This window comes from Periplaneta americana, chromosome 9 (genome assembly GCF_040183065.1).
Source record: "Periplaneta americana isolate PAMFEO1 chromosome 9, P.americana_PAMFEO1_priV1, whole genome shotgun sequence".
NCBI lineage: Eukaryota > Metazoa > Arthropoda > Insecta > Blattodea > Blattidae > Periplaneta > Periplaneta americana.
Window position 1 is genome coordinate 109,213,968 of NC_091125.1, and position 17,520 is coordinate 109,231,487.

Here is a 17,520-nt window from a genome sequence, read left to right on the forward strand (position 1 = left end):
TCTGTTCAAATCATCTCTTTGGTGTTTCAAGTTCAAACTCCTATCATTTTTAATCTCTGCCAATTCTTCTTCTTCTGCCAAGGAAAGCCCACTAACTTCAGATGACAAAAATGGATTTCTTATCCAGTCATAAGCTTTTGCGTTCAGATCTGGGAAGTAACTTTCAAGTTCATCTGTATTAATATTATACAGTTGTAAATTGCATCTTTTATTTCGTTCTTCGAATCACAGTGAGATATATTTGGGAACATTTCATAACTGCCCTCTTTCACTTTCCGAGACCAAATTGCTAACTTGTCTCGTAAGGCAGATATTTTGTCTGTTGCAGTCTCATCCTTAACTTGCAGACTAGAAGTATACAACTATACGCACATATAAGCATCTGTCAAGGATACGTATCTACAAGCCAGCAAGGGGTGACCAGCGATTTTCTTACTTCATTTCAGTTATCATGAGTTAATAGCTCAAAATAATGAAATATACCAAACAGTCCGCGACATCCCATAAACCTTCAGACGACATCCCAAGGTGTCGCGACACCCAGTGGTAAAGAGTTAGACTCTTTCTCCGAGAAGTCGTTCGAGCTTAGGTTCGAATTCTGCTTGAACTGATTGGTTGGATTTTTCCGAGATTTTCCCCAACTGTAAGGCGAATGTCAGATAATCCCAATGCGAATTCTCGGCCTCTTGTTCCTGTCACCACTTGCATTGATGTTAATCTGGCAATTGATACAGCGTCGTCAATAACCGTTTAAATACTAAAGAAAACTTAGAATTTTTACGGCTTTACATTGCATAACGAATAAAAAAAAAATCACGTGCTTGTAATTAAACATCGAAATTAACAAAACACACACTAAAATGCCAGGTGTTAAGCTAAACATGAGACTTATCTTCAATAGACTCCTGTCGCCCAATTGGTACGGCAACTTCACTGACTGCCGTGCATTGCATGTACTCGAAACACAATTGCCAGGCGCTGGCGTCTGTAAAGTTTTGATAGTTGAATGATGTGCTCAAGGTGGAAAAATGCGTTCCTATTTTTCTTCCGCTCGTAACTCTACTGTTAAAAACGTTTCATAGACCGGTTCTAATAATTTTATTTTGTTCTTGAAGGTTTCTCACCAAGAAATATTAGCTTCAGTATAAACAGCATATTTAAGTAAATAATTGTAATATTTAAAAAACGTTACTTCAAAGTGATTATTCGAAAATAGTTTATTTTTTTTTCACAGTCCCATCAGTGACGGACTTCAATGATTTTCATTCCATTTGGCGTGGCGTGGCGTGGGATTGATAATCATGAAGGCAGGAGCACAGATAGAGTGAGACGTCGTAAAAAGTACCCTGTGAAGTATAACAAAGTAGCATAGCCATAAGTTACTATATTAAAAAGTCTATTTCGATATTTTCACAAAGATGCATTTTTTGATTACCATTGACACCCAGCATCGTAGTACGTACTCCTTTTTACTTTGTATAATGTAACAATGGAAAATTTCGACCTGGGAGGCGCAGTTGGTAGAGTCTGACAGAAGGCCCGAGGTTGCGGGTTCGATCCCGGCCCAGTTTAAGTATGCTTAAATGCGACAGGCTCATGTCAGTAGATTTACTGACATGAAAAAGAACTCCTGCGGGACAAAATTCCGGCACACCGGCGATGCTGATACAACCTCGGCAGTTGCGAGCGGCTTTAAATAAAAAAACATAATTTAATTTAATTTAATTTAACAATGAAAAATATTTTTTGTTCATCCTGTAGGTCTATGTCTGTCCATATGTCTGGGAAGGAAAATTTTTTTGTTTCTTATTCAAATTTATTCCCGATACTTTTCGATAGCTGGTAAAATTCATGTTCTGGGAATAATAAGTTAATTAAGTAGTAAAATATCCCTGCAATCGAAAAGTATTGGGAATAAATTTGAATAAGGAACAAAAAAAAGTTTCCTTCCCAGGCAGCATTCGAACCACGAAAGTCTTAGTTACCAGTCTATCGTGCTTTGGAGTGAACAAGGCTCTGAAATCAGCTACAAGGGTCGGTCCGGTTTTTTTTGCCACTACTGTACATAAAATTGTGCAACAGTCTCCCGTCCTCTGTGTGAATAATATAAACTAATAGGCATCACAAAACATCCAGGCTATTTCTGCTTTATATTTAAAAACAAAGTCACTCGAAATCCTATTTGAATATTAGATTCAAAATTCTGTATCAAAATTGGGTTTAAATATTAAACTCAAAATTTGTAGTCTACATAAATTAAATTGGGCATTTTAAATTAAAATTTCGTAAAAAAAAAATAAAATTTCTACCAAAAAACTGATTTCAAATAAATTCGTATTAAAAGAAATTTGGCGTTATTTTGCGAGTTTAAACTGATGATATTTTGACCTGGAAGGGCTTGAAACAAAATGTTCGCTTTCATCAGCTGAAAAACCGTATTTCGCGAATCCTTGGTCTGCGAGAACTACTGTAGGTGTCTCTAGTAATCAATAGTAGTTGGCAGAACACAGTTTGAGAACAGGACATCGCACTGACCTCGGACAAACTTCCTTGCCCTATAAGGGTTACGAACACGTGACCTGCGCAGCATGAAAGCTGTGCCTTAACCGTTACGTACGGCTGAATGTTGTTACTGAGTTGTATAAAGTATGAGTTGTTTCTGTTTACTTTCTGCAGCGGTAGCGCATACCACTATCAGAAAGTCGTCCGTGTACTTCGCACTTATCTCGGAATCGCGTTTCCTTTCATGTCTACTGCCAGTGCACTTATGGAACCGTTGAGACGTAAATACTTGCTGAATGCACATTTTCCGCAAGTTTTTCTGTAGGTGTAACGTATGCAGTCTATGCACGAAGACGGCGATAGCAGTGAACATAAAGTGTCTTCTCTGTCTGTAGAAACCCTGATATGAAGTACTTTGTTTTATGAAATTATAATATGTCGACGTATTGTATCTACACAACGTCTTTTAGTGTTAATTTGCTTTGCTAGAAATGACAATGGATTTAGGGGGCGATTATCATTTGTTTAAAAGCTTCATATTACAAGGAGTTTCTTCACAGAGGAAATCATTGGACGTCCTTTCAACGAAAGAAAATTATACATATTGATTACATAACTTTTAACACTGTATCACTTCGGAATATGTATGATAAGACTTTCTTGTGTTAAATTCTAACGTACCTTGTTTACATGTTTCGACCTATTTATGGGTCATCCTCAGAACTGGTTGTTGTTGGTCTTGGCGCCTCTTGTTCTGTTTCCTGTGAGGATGCGTTCGTGTGGTATAGTGTAGAGTCAAAGAGTGTGTGTGTTTTGAAATTGAGTTGTGTGTTGAGAATTTCGTTGGGGTGTGTTTTCGTGTGTCTGTATATTTCATATTGTTCTAGTGTGTTTAGTTTCTGTTTTTTTGGTTGGATGTGTAGTATTTCCATGTCTGTGTTGATGTCTCTGTGGATGTGGTTATCATTTGTGATGTGTTAACAGGAAGAATATTTTCACATTGAACAAAGAATGAAAACTGATATATCATATTCTTAAAAAAAATCGAAGGTGCATAGCTTTACTATGCCGCCAGTTATTTTTATATTAATCAACACAGGCCAATATTGTCATCATATTAAGCATCTCTAAGATGTTTTCATCCCTTCTGTAGTCCCACTTAGTACAACCTGCTGTTCGGCGCGTAAACCTCACCTTACTATACTTGCTGCAATTCTGCTTACATTACTTTTTGGTGGGGCCTATACTTCACATCCTTAGCAGAGAACAGGTCTTATTTAATGGTTTGTGTACACAGGTACGATTAAGTCTTTGAACCAAAAAAGGTTTCATGACGCTATTTATTACACCCACAGATTTATCAAATTTGAAAAGCTTGTCTAGGACATCAAATTCTGTCAAGAATGATAACCTAAAGCCAGGATAATTTCATTTATTTACTATTTCTAAAACTGTAACTGAGCTATAGAGCCGGCTTATTTGTTTTCATAATAGCCTACACCGCGTGTCATGATTTACTCCGGGATTTTGGTCAGCCGAAACAATATAGTAGTAATATATATAACCCAGTGCATGTTTGAAAGAGTAAATATAAAGTATTGTCATAATCTGATACACCAATGTGTTCGTACGGCCTTATTCAAATAAATTGAAGTTACACCTACAGTCAGAATGTGGACAGAGCTGAGAATTCTTAGCTACTCCATTCCAGAGCTTGCAAGGAACAATTCAATTTATCACGGTGCAGATACATTTTCGTGCCAGTTTTCACAAGAATGCACCTACAGCCAAAACAAGACGCCAGTGGTACCAAAAATGCGAGAACACAGGATGCCTGTGCATGTCTAAACGTCCTAGGGGACACGGGCCAAGTGAACAAACAGTCGATCGAGTGAGAGACTCCTTTCAACGTAGTTTCATCAAATCAACTAGGTACATTGGACGTGTATCTAACGACGATCGAATACTCGCCTGGCCTTCTCGATCACCGGACTTAACTCTTTTTTATTTTTTTCCTATGGCGATTTGTTAAAGACACTGTATGTGTCGTCCTTCTCCCGAGAATTACATAATTACGAGACCGCATTACCACAGCTATCGCAGAGATGGACATGGCAATGCTGCAACGTAGCATTGAATGAGATTAGAGGAAAGGCATCTGACATGTTATGAGGAGCGACCATATTGAGTATTTATGAGTTATATTAGAAAATTCTGAACTTTTTTCTTTACATTGCCATTCACTATTTTACCCTATCCTTTATCGTTGCTGTTTAGTGATAACACGAAATCCCGGCGTAAATTATGAATTCGACTGTTCTATTGGGTCGACTTGTGTGGTAGGATAAAAGATACGAGTTTATATCTTAATTGTTAATGCAAACTGAATAATATTAGTTCCTGGAGTTGTTCTGCTTGTAATTAATTATGAGATCTGTGTCCGATTATTGTGTCACTCTCCTTGTAGCAGAAGAAACTTCGTGCATCCAGTCCGTGGTGTCGCACTTTTGTGTGTTTATGTGCATCAAGTTACAGCACGAACTTCTTTCTCTCCTGTTCACGTGCCCATAAAAGGATATTTCGAACCAATTACCCTTTTTTTTATCGGATTACAAAAGAAACCAGAGCGTCTGAACAACCCGGAGGCGTGCAGAAAAATGCAGGTACAACAGGTAGCCTGAAGGGTTGATGGCTTGGCAACATTGTTGTAAGAGCAAGGACAGGTAAATTGCCGGGACGTTGTTTGCTATGTAATTTGTGCGTGTGCACAGAAACTGGATTGGAAAAAAAAAGACGAAATAATGAGACGCCCATAGCGGCGCTGACAGGGTAATTAGGGGCTGGAAATGTGGGGGTGTGTCACCCCCGCATGACAACTAAATTGAAGATGTCCGTAGTACAGCTGTATAAAAGATTCAACTTGCAGGACGGGCCACTGTCTCACCGGTGACTCATCAATATCTATCGCGTCTGCAGTAGTGGGCGAGGCAGTTGGCTCGAGCTTACAAATAGAACAGCATTCCCCAGCCATACTTACGGGAAATGGTGATCGTGGGTTGCTTATTTCACGACATTTTGTTGTCATACTTACCTGCAGGAATTTGTTTGAAAATTGCGAGATTATTTCTTTAACCCGTGTTTGAACTCGGTACTCGGTCGCGATTTCAACTTGATACCGAAAGTAAACACGCCCAATCCTACCTCTCACCTAGCAGCTTCTTCCTATTCTCCCCACTTTCTACTTTTCGTACCCTTCCTCTTGCCCTTCTTTACTTTCCCCTTTTTTCTTCTCCGCTTCACAATTTTGGCTTTGCAACCTGTTCCGGCATCACAAATCTTGGCACATTTTCCTCGTCCTTTCCTGGTCTTCCGCTAACCTTTCGGTTGCTGTAAAGCGCTCGTTTAATAGTCTTTTAGTGCTTGTTATTATTAATATCTATGGTTGAGTTATGATTTATTCTGTTTCATTCAGAAAGAGAATAAATATTATTATGTTTAAATTTAGCCTACAGATTTCAAATTTCGTTTTATATTCTGTTCAGTTTTGTGCAACCCTGTACGTTTCCATCGACTTAATTTTGTCAAAGTGATCACCACGGGGCTCAGTACTAGCTCACTAGGCTTATAAGTCAAAGGATCCGGGTTCAAATCCCATGTGATCCATTGTGAATATATAACTTGTGTTGAGCAAGCCCAGACAACACTGATGTTTTCTCCGGGTACTCCGGTTCTCTTGCGACATCCCAACAATTTTCCGTGATCATTCATTACGAGTGTGTCCACACCTGTAGATTAACGGTTAGCACGTCTAGCCGCGAAACCAGCAGTTCGATTCCCGGTCGGGGCAAGTTCCTGGTTGAGGTTTTTTCCGGGGTTTTCCCTCAACCCAATATGAGCAAATGCTGGGTAACTTTCGGTGTTGGACCCCGGACTCATTTCACCGGCATTATCACCTTCATCTCATTCAGACGCTAAATAACCTAGATGTTGATAAAGCGTCGTAAAATAACCTACTAAAAAAATTCATTACGAGTGTAATGTAGACCCACCTCTTGTAGTGCACTCTGGATAGTCTATGACGAACTAAGTAGTATATGTTTCTCGGTAATAGTGACATCTGTAGCCACACTCGTAGAGTCGATCGAATAATAGCAAGTGAAGGACCCTATCATTACACACACAAAAAAAAAAAAAAAAAACTTTACTAAAGTCTTTGGTAAGATTCAAGTTTTCGCTGCTTTACAATACCAAAAAATAATAAATAACTTAATAAGCTTTTTCCTTCTTCCATCTTTTTTCGAAGAACTTAAACATGTACAGTATTACACGCAAAAAAATGACCGATCTCCTGTAGCGTGAATTTGTCTAAGTCCACTTTGGGCAGCGCCTGGTTCACAATACTAAGGAAAGGATGTTTATTTCACACTTAATTTGCTTCTTGAATATATCTTCGTTATAGATCAGTGGTTCTCAACCTTTCAGATACCGTGGCCCGGTAAATTCAAGGAATAGGCTTTTTCATTCGGTTCATCTCTGTAATCTTACGGCTTTTAAGGAATTCGGAGGTTCATTGCTGCCCTCACGTAAGCCTGCCATCGGCGGTCCCTATGGGCAGGGCATAGTTGCGCCCCACGGTCAGATAAAATGCAGCATATAAAAAGGGTCCCTGTTTTGTGGGCATAGTTGCGCCCCGTTCCCATCAGGTAGAGAAAAAGGGCATGGCATAGTTGCGCCCCGATGAAATAGGTAGAGAAAAAGACACTACGGAAACTCGAGCCTCGTAATCAACCAACCTTATTGATTTCTTATTCGATTTAATATTCATTATCGATACCGTTAAAATGAACATCACGAAGTTGGCAGTACTTTATTAACTGTTTTTCTACTGTTTATGCAGTGATTATCGGTAGCCTACCGTTAAAATGAACACCATGAAGTTGGCAGTACTTTATTAACTGACATGTTCAAATGAGTGAGCCGTTGGAATATGGGGCCTTAGCAATCTTGACATTTTATTAGTGATTTTCACACCGTCTGTGGCGTATAGTGAGGTTAATTTAAAATGAATGTTAAGTTTAATGAAAAGGGTGAAGAGTTAATAATTAACAATGGTTCTAAGTTTCAATTTTCGAAACCCTGTACCGTAGGATTAAGATATCGATGTAGAAACAAAAAATGCAGTTCATTTATTGTGTGTGATCAATAAAAAAAAGTGCTATTTTAAATAGCAAAATTGATCATACGCTAGGCCTACCTGATTTCAATACAGCTATCACTGTAATATTTTTAAGTAATTTATTTATTTTATGACAATCACTTTCGTATGTACTATGCTCATCGGGGCGCAACTATGCCAGGTCCATTTTGCTACCTGATTTCTTCGGGGCGCAATTATGCCATGCCTAGGCCTCCCAATTGACCGCGGGGCGCAACTATGCCATACCGGGTCCCTATCCTGTGCAAGATTAATCCAGTCTCTATCATCATATCCCACCTACCTTAAATCCATTTTAATATTATAATATTAATATTTAATATTGTAATCTAGTCTGGTCAAATCTAGATTTTATATTTATTATGCATGCAAATACATAGCAAGAAGACTGGGCAGTTTAAGTAATATAGAGTGACCAGATTCCCAAAATAAAAAACGGGACACTTATTAAAGTTGACACGAATCAACATTTTAATTAAGCATTCATTATTACTTGTATTTATATAATGTCAGTGAGCAATAAAGTCCAGTTTTGTTTATTTTAAAGTAATACTACACTGTTTACAGTAACAAGGCTGTAGGCCTAATAATTATACATAATAGAGTAGCATGAATACTTGGCTTAAGTCATTTTAACCATTTTTATATTGCATATAGTCTGGATTAATTAGGTTAACTTATCTGTTTAAAAATGCTTCAGGTTAATTGAACCTTACATTATATCCATGTCACTGTATTCTGAACTTGTTTCATAACAATTTTTTTTTCTCAGTAACAAATATAAATGACACTCTGGAGGAAATTAAACGCAGAATAAATATGAGAAATGCCTGTTATTATTCGGTTGAGAAGCTTTTGTCATCCAGTCTGCTGTCAAAAAATCTGAAAGTCAGAATTTATAAAACAGTTATATTACCGGTTGTTCTGTATGGCTGTGAAACTTGGACTCTCACGTTGAGAGAGGAACAGAGATTGAGGGTTTTTTGAGAATAACGTTTTTAGGAAAATATTTGGGGCTAAGAGGGATGATGTTGCAGGAGAATGGAGAAAGTTACACAACGCAGAGCTGCACGCATTGCATCCTTCACCTGACATAATTAGGAACATTAAATCCAGACGTTTGAGGTGGGCAGGGCATGTAGCACGTATGGGCGAATCCAGAAATGCATATAGAGTGTTAGTTGGGAGGCCAGAGGGGAAAAGACCTTTGGGGAGGCCGAGACGTAGATGGGAGGATAATATTAAAATTGATTTGAGGGAGGTGGAATATGATGGTAGAGACTGGATTAATCTTGCTTAGGATAGGGACCAATGGCTGGCTTATGTGAGGGCGGCAATGAACCTCCGGGTTCCTTAAAAGCCAGTAAATAAGTAAGTAAGTATTACCTTTTAACTATTTTAACATTCTCCATGAAGATGAACTGTACAATCAGCATCATATTTCTTTGGTGAGTGAATTTGCTCTAGAAGTGTTGGCCTTTCCTTCAGGAAACTATAGAAATCCATGCAAGACACATTTTTGAAATGACATTTTGTGGTTAACATGGTCTTTATCGAATTCATTACGGTGACATCTGATGGAAACAATATAGAATTAATCAGTGTTTTACATGATTATTAAATAAAATAAAAGAAAAAAATATTTCGACAATGATTTAGAGAAACGGGACGCCATTTAAAAAAACGGGACATTTGGCGTCCCGAGCATGCTTTTATCGGGACAGGGGACAAGAGGCTGAAAATAGGGACAATCCCGTTAAAAACGGGATGTCTGGTCACCCTAAGACAATATGTATTAGTCATGCTCGAAAATCTATCAAAATTTCCGTGATATGAAATCCGTTGATTTTGGCATCATTATCGTACCGTCACATCATTATAATACTGGTTTTGTAATTTATTTGTTGATTATTTTCATTGTTACGTAATAGATGACATTATTCTAAGCTGTTACTCGTTTCACAGTAGCGGCAGGCTAATATATTGTGTTGACGGTGAATAGTCAGTATTGATTAACCTCGTTTCACCTTTCTATGTAATGTAATGCTGTTAGGAAGACCTGCAGTGGACAAGTGTCTGTGTCAGGTATCGAGTGTGAAAAATTCAGCAGATCGGATTCCATTAACAGGGAAGTACTACATATTGTCTTTGTAATTGTACTCGTATCTAGCGAAGAAGTTGTCATATAGGCCTACCTCCCAGGGTTATAAACCAACTATAGACATTCACAGAACGGGTAACCTTGATCATGACGGACAACACACGACAAACACAAGAAAAGAAAATAACCTAGATCCGATGGGGAAAGAGAAATCACCACATCCTGTTGGACGATCATGCATGGTAGAAAGAAAGCAAAATGTTAACTATTAACAGGAATACTAAGGAAGGTTAAACTTATTATACGACGTAGGCTATACATGATTATTATAGAACATACATGTGATTGTTAAATTATGATAATTTATCATTGTAGACCTATACCTTTGCTTGCTAACGTTTAGCAGTTTTCTTCTGATCTCTTATAATATTCAGGATAAAAATTGTTACAAGTTCTTCAGCCGAATTTCTTCTTTTGTTGTGTAATAGTTCCACTTTTTACATCCTGTATGTAATGACGAGCTACTTTAGCTGCGCGATAAGAATATGAGAAAGGAAGGAAGAAAGAAAGGAGAATAAGAATGTAGTGAGTGAGTGAGAATGAATGGATGAAATATTTGATTGAAATAAATGTATGAATTAAGTAATGAGAAGACGGTAACTACCGTAAATTAAAGAAAAACAAACAAAAGAAAGAGAGATGAAGAAATATATGAAGATTAGAATTGATTGATTGATTGATTGATTGATTGATTGATTGATTGATTGATTGATTGATTGATTGATTGATTGATTGATTGATCGATCGATCGATTTGATTGATTGATTGATTTATTTATTTATTTATTGATTGAAAGAAAAGTAATTAAAAATGAAGGATTGTGTATGTTTACTTAACAGTCCGAAGACTGATTGGATCCTCATATGAGTGACACAAATAGGATATCACTGATGAGGCAACTAAGCCAGGAGATAATGAGATAGGTTGGCCACTTCCTTCTCCCTCTATTGCATACATCACTGATTAGTAACATAATTCATTGATTAAAGTTCTCGTTAACACCTTGTTAAAAACATAAAATTTACTCTGTCACACGTTAAAAGTGTTAAAATTGTTAAAAAGGTATTTACCTTCGACAGACGGCCCGTTTCGACGCTATTTGTATTTTACTAAAGACGACGACAAATAGCGTCGAAACGGGCCGTCTGTCGAAGGTAAATACCTTTTTAACAATTTTAACACTTTTAACGTGTGACAGAGTAAATTTTATGTTTGTAACATAATTCACTAATCAGACTTACGATATATGGAACATTTTGTTCTTCCTCTGACACATATCGTCAAGTGAGATCAACTGCCTGATAATTAATTTAGATGTTTCAGCCAGAATCTCAATCAGAGGTAAATGGATGAATAAATTAAGTAATTGAATGAAGAATGAGATAAAAGGGCGGATAAAAAGTGAATTAATCAAGTATTGGAAGAAGCAAAATATATCAGCGAATGAAATAATACGTGAAGGTGAAAGCAGAAAAGGTAAAATGAAAGAAAAAGGAAAGAAAGTGACAGAAAATTAATAGGAACCTTGTAATTGCGTAAAATGTGTATGCTCTCGCTTGAATCTTATTGGGATGTCTAGACTTTGAGGAATTTATAAGGATTGTGAATATGAGAGTGAGTGAAATAAGTTTAATGCAATTTGTGTTATATTAAATTACTAGCCGTACCCGTGCGCTCCGCTGCACCCGTTAGAAATAAATATAAAGTAATTACATAATTAAAATAGGACATTTGATCCAGGGAACATTCGTGTTTGATAGAAGGATAAATCGTTTAATATGTTACTTAATTTACATTGTATTTAAAATACTAAAATGCGATCATTTTGATCCAGAGACCACTCATTTGGTGCAATGACAATTCCTTTAACATGTTTCTTAATTGTTATTACCAATTATTTTTGGAAAAGCGAAAATTAACAAAAAAATTTGGCTACAGATTTATTATTATGTTTATATTATATTATATTTTATTATATTATACTATGTAAAAAGTGTGTTGATAACGGATGTACTCGAATTAGAAAGTTTTTAATTTGTTGTGGGAGCTCTTGAATCTCAGGAGGAACAGCTTTTACAACAGCGCAACATAATCTGCTTGGCTCATTACCCAATTTTTTTGCATTGCATTTATTGCATATATATTTTATGTATTTTAACACGATTCAATTGAGCATAATTAAAATTTGAATTATACAATAATGGATTACTAAGCTAACGTACTATTACTGCATACGAAATCAATACACTCTCGTTGTTCGTTAATTCTCTGAGATAAAAATGAATATATTCATAAATATTATTTTAAGAAATACAGGAAATGAATATACAGAATTACCTATCAAGTTTTCTGTGCATAAGAAGCTATTTTAATCTTACCTGTCCTCAATTCACTCACAAGTTACTGTAATAACATTATAGCATTATGTCCATCCAGAGAAACTACACTTTCCAATGAAGAAATAATAATTAATTATACAAATCGGTTAATTTATCTTCCGATATTACTTCATACAAACACAGAAACATTGTCTGTAGACTATGTTTCATAGTTTTCGATTGTTGTGTCCAAGGCCCCTTATAGACGAAGTCATTTGTTTTTTATTTCAATACACCGCCTTAGATGGCAGTTATTTTAATTTTAAAACTCATTTATCTCATTAAATATCAGTCCTATCAAAATTTTGCAAAGAATAAAACTTATCAGACATCATTTTTAAAACTTTTGTTATGTAACATTTTTCACAAAAATCAATAATAAGCGAGATATTTCGATTTATTTAATTCAGACCCCCCTTATAACCCCCTTTTAAATAATGTATTTTGAATGCCATATAGCCTAAAATCTAAGTTACAACGAACTTAATTTATATTCCAATTTGCATCTAAATCGGTTCAGCCATTATCGCGTGAAAAGGTAACAAACAGACAGACAGACAGACATACAAACAAAAATTTCAAAAAAGCGATTTTCGGTTTCAGGGTGGTTAATTATGTATCTTAGGACCAATTATTTTTGGAAAATCGAGAATTACCAAAAAAATTTCGGCTACAGATTTATTATTAGAATAGATTGTTTTCCCTTTATTTTTTGTTGAATATATGCCATATACTTTACAATGCAATTACTGTATTTCATCCGAATGATCCGTTGCTAAGCAAGTGACGTCAGAATAACGTGACGTAACTCATTGCCGTTCGTGGCTAAGGAGAAATACAGGCTACGGCACGACGTCACATTCTTAATCCTAACATGGCCAACATTGAACAAATGTATATATAAATGCACTTTTAATATGAGTTTATTATAGCAATTCCTTCGTTTTTTTAGAACTTTGAAAATGTATTTATATTAGGCGATTGTCAAGATGGCCATGACTAGACCATGATAACCACGTGACTTCGATTCGTGCTGAAGCCTGTCTTTCTCGTTAGCCACGTTGCCCTTGCTAAACAAGAGACAAGAGGAATTTTCGCAAGATTTTAATCTTTTGACACTCGAACTTAAATTTTCACATTAAACGCAGTAAAAATGAAAGAATGCATGAAAAAGAAGCAAGTAGAAGAATAAAAGAGGAAAAAAGAAATAGGAAGACAAGGAGAAAAGAAAAAGAAAAGAAAGTGATAAAGAAATGAAGTGAAGAAGAGAGAGGAGAAAAGAGAAGAATTATGAAGAATCAAATAGATGAAGAAAAAATGAGACTAACCAGTAGACATAATATTTGAGGGAGAGAGAAACTTAGCTCGTCTCATGTGACATAAATCATTTATATTGATAAAATTGTGCAATGGTTCCATTTTGGGTGAGGAAAGCACCCCATGAGTTCTTTGTACGCTTCCCTACTTTTATGTTGTCTTTTGTTGTCTGAACGACGACACTGACACGTATTTAGCACGTTAGCAGATAACTGCATCTCTTCGCAATGTCTGATATCACTTATTAATCTTTATATATCGAGCGGGAGAAAGAGACCTAAGGTCAAATTCACGAAAGATTGAAATGGGAATCAGTTTTATAGCTGGTTTGCTTTGGTTGCTATTTTCAAGATTTATCTTTAATTTATAGTGTATAACTGAAAAAGATATTTCACAATAACAGTCACATAGGCTACAGTATAAATATTTCAATGTCGCTCCATCACGCTTAAACTTCATGGTAAAAATTCTGTCTCCATTTGGTAACACTTTAACAATTTAAAGCGACTTAGTTTTCAACAACATTAAGTCGTATAGACTATCGACGATGAAAGATAAGACCATAGGACGCTGCAGACACGTTACATTGACATCGACATCATTTCACTTCATTATAACCAAGTTTTAAACTGGTGATAGGTGAACACATGTTAACCGAAGGTGGTGGAGCAAGGCGTGAGATACCGGCGAACTGGCTTGTAACTCTTTGCCGATTTTAATGCTGTATATCGAGATGACGGCCGCGCGGTGTCGCATCATATGTCCGTCACGCTAATCTGTGATCTTGATTTAAAAGTTTCCTCCACACTAGGTTATGTATGTCACGTGATTTATCTGAGTCCGGTCCAGTACAACATCTCTGGAGAAGGAGAGAGGTAATTAATAAAACTCGGCGCCCGATAGCATCGCGATGTCAATCTCAAGCACGCACTCTCGTACACTGCCCCGCCCTGACTGCTCGCACACTGCTTAGGGTTTCAGAATTATTTGTGGAATGTTATTAAAACTAAGCGTAACTTGTTTGTTGTACTTATCGGCGCCCGAGTTCTAATTATTTATTAATCAAATTTCCTTCTAAGTCCTCTTCGTCGTCATAGCCTAATCCATCATCATCCTTATTACCAACATTAATAGCCTCAAGTTTTAGGGATTTTATTGACTCGTTACGTTTTTAACTTTCCAAAAACGGAATGACACCTTTTCATAGGTCGCCCCACTAGGATTGCCAACTTTCCAAACCAAATGTTGTGAAAACTTGTACGTATAACATTTTTGACAACAAAATCTGAAGCTCGTATTTTTCAAAATATGTGGACAAGTGAGATAACACCTGTGGTTTATGGCAAATTAATTTATGCTTCAGATAATAAAATAATTAAACTAATCATAGTACCAATCTCTCATTAATATTATTTTACGAAATTTACATTGTAGGCCTACTCTCCTTCGAAATCTTGAACTTCTCCATTCTTTCGTATCTGCCATCTCGCTTCACTTACGTCTTTTCCCATCATAATTCGAACACACGTTCTGAGCAATTCGCACCTTCTCGTACTCATCTTTTTTTTTTCAGAATGCCCTGCCATCATTCTAAAATTCGTTACCTGGTAGCATCAGGAACTGTCGAAATAAAATGCAATTCAAAGTCAAACTTATTAGACACTGTAATTAAGATCCGTTTAGACATGGCTTCTTATTCTAGCTTAAAATAGTTCAGTCTCCAGTAATTTCATCTCTTTATAATTAATCTATGTTTAATTTATATTTCAGTAAACAATTCTTTATTTATTCTTAACTTGAGTAATTGCCTTATCTGTATTAATCAGGTAATATTTTAGTACGTAGATTCCACTGTAATTGTAATCGTAAATGTAATATTAATTATACTTTTACTTGCATACATAGGCCTAATTTATTGTAGTTATAATCCCCTGGTAGAGGGGAAGAGAAGGCCTCGTAATCTTATCTCTACCAGGTTAAATAAACAAATTATTAAACAGGTACAATTATTCAATTTTATAAAACGGTAGCCGTACTTATCTTCCATAGGGCAGAAAATTGGACATTAACTCAGAACCAACTTAAAGAATCCAGACTGCTGAAATGAAATTGCTGAGTCCATTGGTGGGACATACATTAATATATGTGCAAAGAAATGACGGAATTCGATTAGAATTGAAAATACCAATTGTACTAGAAATTTTAGACAGTTATAGACAAAACTGGATGCACAAATGTTAAAAATTCCCTTACAAATATTCATTTACATACAACAGAGCAGACGAAACGTTGGACGTTCAAGAAAGTGTTGCAAAGATTAGCTTATAACTTCCCGGAGAAGGGCCACTTCTAAGGGTATAATAATCCTACAAGTTAATGTATTGTATTGTATTGTATTTATTAACAGTCCATGGTATTCATACATTGCTTTACAGCTAGAATGTGGAACAAGTCAAAAAACTTAATACTATTATAAAGTCTTAATTTATAGTCACAGTCTAGATGAAATATATACAAACGAGATTTACAATATAGTCTACTAGTACAACACATAGTTTTAGTATCAATTTTATGAAGTGTTATTGAATGTCATGAATTCACCTACAGAATAGAAGGCGTGAGAAATTAGGTACTTCTTTAATTTGGCCCTAAGTAATCTTATGTTTTGAGTTTCATTTTGTATATCGATAGGGAGGCTATTAAAAATTTTTACTGCACTCCTTTTTGATAGCACGATAGACTTGCCGATGGAGTATAAAAGTAATTTTTTGACGTGAATTTATGCTGTGAACTGTTGAATTAGTTACAAAGTTTTCACGATTACATACGAGGAAGATTATTAATGAAAAGATATACTGACAAGCCATGGGCATTATTTGTACACGATTCTCTAGATTTGGCACCTGCTATTATTCTAATTACTCTTTTTTGTAATAGAAATATACTGTTACTATCTGTGGAATTTCCCCAGAATGGTGATAATTTATTTGTCGAAAACGTTTTTGGAGCCCTACTCCGTATTAGCTAATAACACTTTTCATATAGTCTTATGTAAGTAACAATATCATGAAACGAAATAGCGATTATTTTATTTTTTATGTAACAGTGATCAAATAATGAACTGCAGACTATCTGAAGTTGTTGCATCCGAGCCAATATTTCAATTGCGCCGTGTAGTACTACAGTTGATAAAAGATAAATGGAAAGGCCAGTCTACGTGTGGAAAATATCATTTATCCGAGTCGCATGATCTCATTTTCTCGCTACACCTTGTCATAGGAAATGCATGTCTCGATAAATTTGCATGGGCAACAAGGATCTGTGTTGACAGAACATCATGCAACCCACCAATTTTGTGGTACGTCACAAAGGAGAGCCAAACACTCGCTACACACCCTTCCCAAGAGTGTTTCAGAATTGACACACAAATGCAACAGTGGAGGGAGACTGAGCACGTGCCTGGAATTTGATTCTAATGGGGACACAAAAAGGGGTGGAACAGTAACAATAGCAACAATGACGACAGAGGCACTGAAAGATGAGGAACCCGAGGGTTCTGTGCAGTTTCTTGTGCAGAACAATACAGTGAAATGGATACGTTACTGATGACCCCTATTCTAGAATTTTGAAGGGGATATAGCTTAGATCAACTGTATCACACTCGCATCAAAAGTAATGCATTTAATACTGTGAAGGACATAATATTAAATTAGAGGTTATAACCATAAACGAGTATACGTTTATATTTTGTAACGTACTAACCTTTAATAACCATTCTTTAGGATCAGTTTTCCGCTGTCGTAGTGATGGTAAAGTTAAGCTCTGGTCAAATTATGAAGAGGTTACTAAAAGCATTACTCTGTGTGAATTTTAGATAAAATTTATATTTTTTGAACACACAATTTTATTCTCAAGAATTACATGGGTCATTTGAATTATTTATTTAT

General features: G+C 36.0%; 1 protein-coding gene across 1 annotated transcript in view; it reads left to right on the forward strand.

The window, feature by feature from the left end:
- LOC138705607 (zinc finger protein ush-like) overlaps positions 1-17,520 on the forward strand; it is a 224,629-nt gene that overhangs the window by 165,608 nt on the left and 41,501 nt on the right. The window lies entirely within an intron of this gene.